Here is a 7793-nt window from a genome sequence, read left to right on the forward strand (position 1 = left end):
AAGTTAACTCTTAACATCTGCTGACAATTTTTAACTATTTGGAGAAAGTTTATCACAATTAAAAAACAGTTAAAAATTAAAATATTACTTTTAAGATTTTTTAAATATTATTTTTAAGATTTCATTTGAATACAATTTATTTTGTTTCTTTTAATCATGTTTAAAAATATTGAAAGCAAACAAAAAAAATTTCTATTAAGTGATACATTAAACAACAATAAACAAATTTAAAGTTTTATTTTCTGATTTTAAAAAAATAAGCTATAACTTTTTATCTATGCTTTTTTATAATTTTAAGATCAATTTGTTTTTTGAAACTATAAAGTTATAATGTATCTAAAAATGCATATATTTATCTAAATATTTGAAAAAAGGGACAAGTAACTAATACTCTTTATAATTATACATAATTTTAATTTCACTATCTATTAATCGTATTATAAAAACATGGAAGACCACTAAATATTATTCCAGTTTAATTTTATTACAGGTAAAAGTCAGATGAAATTTTAGTGTTTACTTATAACAACACTATTTAATAAATAAAAATATTTTCACAGTAAAATTTATGAGCACTAAATGAAAAACCCAATTTTTCCCAGGTTTTTTCAAATAAAACCCTATTTTCCCCGGGTTTTTTCAATAAAACCCAGGCAGGTTGGGTTTTTTCAAAAATCCCCGGGTTTTTTCAAACCCTGAAAATTAGTCAGAACAATAATTAATAAATGGATAATCACTAGGAAATATATATACCTTAAACTCACTTTAGTTCTATCCTTTTTGCTGAACTCATATTTCAGGCATTCTCACACTAACTGAAAGGCTAATCCAGATCAAAATCATGCTTTAATCTGCAGTCCTATTTTAAAAAAAGAGCACCACTGTCAATAATTAAGTTCTCAAATATATTTGACAATATACAAATTCCTTTTAAGAATACCAGTTAAATGCAGACCTAAATATGGGTAATACACATTTGTACACATAAGTAATTCTCCATAAAGAGTGATTTTTATGTCCCTAACCTTTACTCAATTTCTTTTTCTTATAATGTTTTTTTTAAAATTAAAGCCTCCCAATAGCACATTTTAAAAGCAATGAATTTATCAAAACTTAAATTATGACTAACAGCTAAATTTGAACGCGAATAGTGTCATTTATGACCCCTGCTCCTAATCTTTTAGTCAGGTATTCTAAGTAAATTTTAGATAAAAATTCGAAGTACAATAAATATACATTATGCATATTTTTTGTAGTTATATATTAAGGTTACTATATTTAATATTTTATATATAGTAAGATCACTATACTAAATACATTTTCTTTTAGTCTTTTCTTGTATTTTCACAATTCATAGGAAAAATACTTCACCTTAGTTTACATGTCAGTACTGTCCCTTAGTATAAATGTTACTAAATAGGTTCTGATTCTTTATATAAAAATGAATTACAATCAATTTTTTGAAGATAAATTAATGATTTTTAAATACAAATCAGCCTAAAAGTAAGAATATCTTTATTACATGTCACATTTTATATTTTATTTTACTTTTATAACTAAGCTTGTAATTTATCATTCATGACTCTTCTATAAACTAAAATTTAAAAAAACACATAATGAGGTTATAAACGTTAACTAGCATTAGTCAAAATATTATTTTTTAACAATTTATAACTATCCTTAAAAGCATTTTATGGTAGGATACAGAATCAACTATTAGTGAGACATTAACATTAAATGACAATTCTTATTTTTTTTAAACATAAAATATTTTTAAAATAAAAATAAATTTAAGAAACAAAAATTTAAACTATCAAGTAGTTCACTTATTTTTATTTTTAATCAATACACATAGTACGTTGCATTACGAATATAGTATTAGGTATGATCAATGATTTCAATTTGCACCACAGATATCTCATCAAGTTTTAATAATTATCTATACTACTGATGAAACTAAGGTAGAAACACAAGAAGCTCTGACGCATGATGATCTATAGATTCCAGGACATATTTAAAAAAATTAATGAGGATAAACAAATAAATTTTATTAGCAGGTTTCATAAAGGATTTTATTGGCCTTCAGCTCCAGATAAATAAGAAGTTCTGAGAAATAAAGGTTTATATAAAATAATTGATTCACTAAATTCAGTCTTAGGCAGGCATTACAAAACAGATTATTTTGAAATAATTACTGCAAATTATGTTACAAAAACAAAAATTACCAATTTTTCGTTCATAGTATATTATAAAACAACAATGTGAGTTAATTTTAAATGTTGTTTTGGATGATTTTTCAATTCTTTTCACTCGCATCTCCTTACAGTCACTACTGTCCCTCAATCACTGAAGTGTAAAACATTAAAAATATATTTATTACTTATAAAACACATAAATTTAAAATTTGAGAAAAATTCCAGCTCTTAATATATTAAGTATCGGAAGGCATTATGCATAAACTAAATTAATAAAATTAATTTTTTTATAGAAATTAAATATTTTAAACTAAATATGCAATGTTTTATTAAGATTCTGTAGTAAAATTTTGTAATATTATTTTGAACAATCAATTGAAAAGAATATATTTGTGCTAATATTTTGAAGGACCAATTGCTGAATGATTTTACATTGTCTAAATTTACTTCAAAAGAATTAACCCAACAAATAAAAAAAAATTATACTAAAGAGGACTGATTATTTTTTTTATCAACAATGGACAATCACAGTCAATTTTTTAAAAAATTTTAATGCATTCAGAATTCCTCAAAACTCTCAGTAAACACTTTATTACTTTCCTAAGAAGACTATTTCGTTATTTTTAATCAAAAAATGCTTACTTTGGTTTTCGCCTGAAACAGGAAGTCACGTGATTATTCACGAAGTGACGTCACACGTGTCCATCTGCCGTTCACTTACAATCGCTGTGCTGTGAAAGCCAATACGTTCTTGCATTTATTTAGTTCTTTATTACAGAAACAAGAATTACATTTTATAAATGCATATAAAAATAATTTTTCGCCATAGCAAAGTTCCTATTTACTCAAAGAATAAAAATATTGATAAAAAAAAGACAACATTACTGTTTATTTTTTAATTATTTAATAAATAATAAAGAATGCGCATTATATAGAATTTCTTTCCATTTTGTATATGTTAATTTTTTATTATTGTTCTTTAGCTTTAATGAAACAAAAACTTCCAGCTTATTGATATTCGCTGAAATTTTGTGGATGAACGAGGAATTAAATGAAATTTTAAGTATAACTAGATGATGATGTTGGTGAGATATATCTCAATGGACTAGATTCTTGAAAGTGTTGATACGTTTTCGGCTATACTGAATGCTTAACCAGAGATTTTTTTTAACCAGTTTAGTTAATTTTTTTTTAATTAAAAATGCATAATGTATTAATTTTACTATTTTAGAATTCTTCATTGACAAATAGTTTGCAAAAATAAGGAGAGAAATTAACAATAACCATACTTTGTTAATACTATATTGCAGAAAAAGGAATTAAAATTTAAAAATAAAAATAATTTCTAACTGTAACGAAATTCCTATTTACGCAAGGAATACTAAATATAAGCGATGATGAATATTTAATTCATAGTAAGAAAAAAAAGAAGAAAAAGAGATGACACAAACGGCATTAGTAAATATTTACTTAAAAAGAAAATCCTTCATCTCCAGTAATAAGAAGCAAAATTAAATTACTTATTTGAATTTTTGAACATTAGCACATAGATTGTAACGATGATGAACTGATATTTTTCAATGGACTTGATTTATGAAAATACTGATTTGTTTTAATGCAATAACGAATTATAAAATCATTCATCCTATATCCAAATGTATACTATTTTTATCCAATCTGCGACTTATTTCAATTAAGTAATTAGGCTGTAATGGAGCATTATTTTAATTTAAAAGTGGAATAAATTAGTATTTTCTATGAACTTTAACACCATTGATTTCAGCTGAAAAGAAATGTTGATTCGCTGTACAGAGCTGCATAATCATTTCTTCAGATATTTTAGTCATAAATAACAATGCTTGAAGTTTTAAAATGTTTCTTTCATTTTGCACACACTCTTAAAACCGTAAATTTAATTCACAAAATGCTTACTGATAATTTACAAAAGATATTCATACGATATACGTGATATGAAAACTAAAAGAGCATTGAAATAGCCTTAGCGGATGGAGACGGCAAAGTTTCTATTCAGCACATGTGACGTCATAACCAATCAGGGATCGTTTTTGATTGCATCACTTACGGAAGCTTTTTGGGGCAATTTCAATGTTTAATAACTAAATAAATTAACATTTGCCGAAAGAAACAATCAGATTTTTGGTTTCAGGAGAGAATTTCCAATAAGTTAGGTATGAAAATAAGAAAAATTATGATATGCTGAAATTGTCCATCAGTAATTAAAAAAAATTGAAATTTAAAATAAAAATATTTTGAGTTATATTATTAAAATTTAAAATAGAGGAATGAACTTTAAAATGGAGATTATAATTGGTAGTTGTTGCCATTTTATAACACATTACATTCTTCCTAACATATTAATTATGCAAAGTAAACATTCTAAAACTATAGATTAAATATTTAACAAATATTTTTGTACTATAGATTAATCAATCTAAAGTTCCTAATACAACAAACACATTAATAAAATAAAATGGAATTAAGTTTTTTATGTATCTTTTGTCGCATTCACAATTTTACAGCTTGTTCAAAATTTCAATGTCACAACTGACATATTAATGACACGAAGGACTTTTTGCTCTATTTTTAACTTGCAAAACATTTTTTTTAACAACTGTAGTTAATAATTTTATTAATTCAAGATGCATAAAAGTGGTGTCACCCTCTCTATTACTCAGGAGAACATTTAATTTCTGTCATCTTTATGAATAAAAAAAAACGTAACAATTATAGCAAAAATATTTACAAGTATTTTTAATTGTGGCAAAATTTTTGAGGAATGAAACTCTAATGTGATGCATGAAAAGTATTCACCAAAATGCATTTAGATGCATTATGAACTCTGCTAAGTACCAAGCACTTTTCACCCCTTAACAATTGGTTAATTTTCAAGAAAACAGTCATAAAAATATGTATTCTTTTTCTTTTACATCTAGTTTAAAATAAACTGACATCTACAATTACCTTAAAAATATCCTGGTACTGCCATCTGGTGTAAAAAATGAGAAATAAAATGCTTTCAGGGCAAAAGAAATGAATTAGTTTTATTCTTATTTGCACATTTCTACTGAACACTCCAGCCCGGAAATTTCACGGGAGAGAGAAGGAAGGGGTTAAATTTCGGGTTACTGTTTTCTCAAAATTTGATCTGAAAAATCATATAAATCCCTATTTTAAAGGTATACATGAAAAGTATATATATTATGATGAGAAAAAAAAATTGTCTTGCAAAGCTCAAAATTATGAGTTTATTTTTTTTCTTAAAAAAAAAAATCATATCTTTTTCATGTGTACAAATTAATAATGCTGATTAAATAATTTAAAAGAACATTTGGCTAAAGCTGAGATAAAAAAATATATCACTGAAAAGTACTTTATGTAAAAGTACTATCAAATGTAAGTGCTTATAAAAGTAAAAGTACTTAAAAAATAAACCTGACGTAAAAAAAGAAATTTTCTTTAAAAAAAAATCAGTTTTTTTAAAAAATAAAACTGATATTAAATAATAAACGGCAATGCTTATTACAAAATAGTAAAATAGGAAGGTTATAAAGTGAATTACTCAGAAACTATGATTACCATAAGGAAGAGGATAGACAGAAAGGAAGAGGTGGTTCCACAACTTTCTGTGAAATTGCTGCAAGTGCCTCCATGAAATTATCCAAAAGTTGATTGGCAATATTATCCCTTTCTCTAAGCCATTTTATAGGATGTACCTCCTCTTCTTCATTAGTCCGCATGTGTGAATGTAAAAAAAATTATTAGTACAAAATTTTTTCTGTATAAGTCACAATAAATTCTAAAAAGAAATTTTACAATACACACTATTTTGAGAAAAGACACAAGCATAAAATTTAATATTAAGCACAAGCATAATTAGATTAATTCTTAACTTTTAAGCCAGTTTCAATAACAAAAACTGGTTTCCTTCTATGTGATTCATTAAGAAAGGTGCTAGCTTATGGTGCTAGTCACCAAGCTTATGGTGCTAGTCACAGTATAACCCTTTCTTACTTTCAGGGTGGAAGCATCAAACTAACAATTAAAGAATAGTGTGTGAAAAAGAATTTAGACAAAATCTGTGACTAACAAATTTAAATAACAATAAAACAACAAATAGAATCAATTAAGAAATTGAAAATAAATTTAGTTTCTGTCAAATATAGAAATACACATTTCACTACACTCATATCCATAAATTAAGAATAATGCCAGCTCAGGCAATATATGTCACCTCAAGATATTTTTAAAAAAACAAAAAATCTTTCATTTCTGCTACAATATTTGAATTCGAGAAAGATATTTATCTGCAAGTTGTATGAGAAAATTATAAAGAACTAATTTAAGTGCTGCTGTTACCATTCTATAAATACATATAAATTAACAGAAAGTGCAAAAAATTTTAAATGAAGTAAAATTTTTTAATTTAACGAGAATAAGGAGTAAAAGATTTCGTTTACCATCAGACTTTGTTTGTTTACATTTTGCTGAAATGTGCAGCTAACTATACAGTTACAGTTAATTTGGGACATTGTAGCATTCCATTGAAAAAGCTTTATGATTTAATTGGGCATAATACGATAAATGCACAACGACTTCAACTATTAGTGATCAAAATGGGCTACAGGTGGCGTAGAGCAGAACTCTTTACCAATGGCAATACTTAACATACTTTCACCGTTAGCGTGTGGAAAGTCATTGAAAAGGAAAGAACGTTAGTTTCTGTCTTGATTTTTAAGTAGATTAAAATCTTTTAAGTTAGATAACTATATGCAATTCGCGATCGCAACGCTTGAGTACGTCCTCTAGCGGGAGCCTGAAAATATCCGCATGAGTTCCATCCTAACCATTGGCAAAGACGTTCGCCATTTTCTTAGCAGCAAATAAGAAGCAAAATTTCCTTAAGGAAAAGGCAGAAGAACTTGGGAAAACTAACCAGAACATACCAAACATTGAAGCAGAACTCGCCAAGCATTTGAAGAACAATTTCTCAATAATTGTTACCTTTCTATTATCAACAAACTTGCAACTTTGGGATCGCATACTGTTACAGATGTGTGTACTATGATAAAATACATTTTTTTGGTCTTCAATTCATTGCAAATTATAGAGAAGACAACATTGCTTTCTTCATTCCAATGGGTAAATGTGAATTCAGAACATACAGAACTGTAATAGTTATAGAATATTCTTCTTCTTTATGGAATACTATATATTTCTGTATCTATATAATTCGGAAAGCAACAATAAAGAATTATCCGAATTACGTGAAATAGTATCATTGGTGCTGATTATCAGTAAATTTTTTATCGCTTTCTTGGTAAGTATTTTTAGTTTTGAAAGAATAATTTAAACTAGAATTCAGCTATTCTGTTTCTCAAGCTACATATTGAAATTCATAGCGAGATCTTACAATTATAAAATTTTGCTGTGTGGTATGTTATCTAAAAGTAATGAAGGAATAATCTATGCATATATTATTTGAAAATAATATTTTCAAACGAAGAACTTATCATTTTGGAATTCTCCGGATATATAAATCAGGTAAGTGTTATGATTTTCCTAATAAAAAATTTACGT

General features: G+C 26.1%; 1 long non-coding RNA gene across 9 annotated transcripts in view; it reads right to left on the reverse strand.

Moving 5' to 3' along the window:
• Positions 1–6780, reverse strand: part of LOC107452636 (uncharacterized) — a 19956-nt gene extending 13176 nt beyond the window's left edge. Inside the window, exons 1-5 of one of the 9 annotated variants that reach the window (XR_011638184.1) lie at positions 6674–6780; positions 5793–5937; positions 5178–5361; positions 2838–2926; positions 754–859 (exon numbers count right to left, since the gene is read on the reverse strand). This is a non-coding gene — a long non-coding RNA (uncharacterized lncRNA). Of the gene's footprint in view, positions 1–753; positions 860–2837; positions 2927–5177; positions 5362–5792; positions 5938–6447 lie in introns of all 9 variants that reach the window. The other 8 variants (XR_006226588.2, XR_011638183.1, XR_011638186.1 and 5 more) reach the window with 8 other exon arrangements.
• Positions 6781–7793: the final 1013 nt, after the last annotated feature.

This window comes from Parasteatoda tepidariorum, chromosome X1 (assembly GCF_043381705.1).
Source record: "Parasteatoda tepidariorum isolate YZ-2023 chromosome X1, CAS_Ptep_4.0, whole genome shotgun sequence".
Classification (NCBI taxonomy): Eukaryota; Metazoa; Arthropoda; class Arachnida; order Araneae; family Theridiidae; genus Parasteatoda; species Parasteatoda tepidariorum.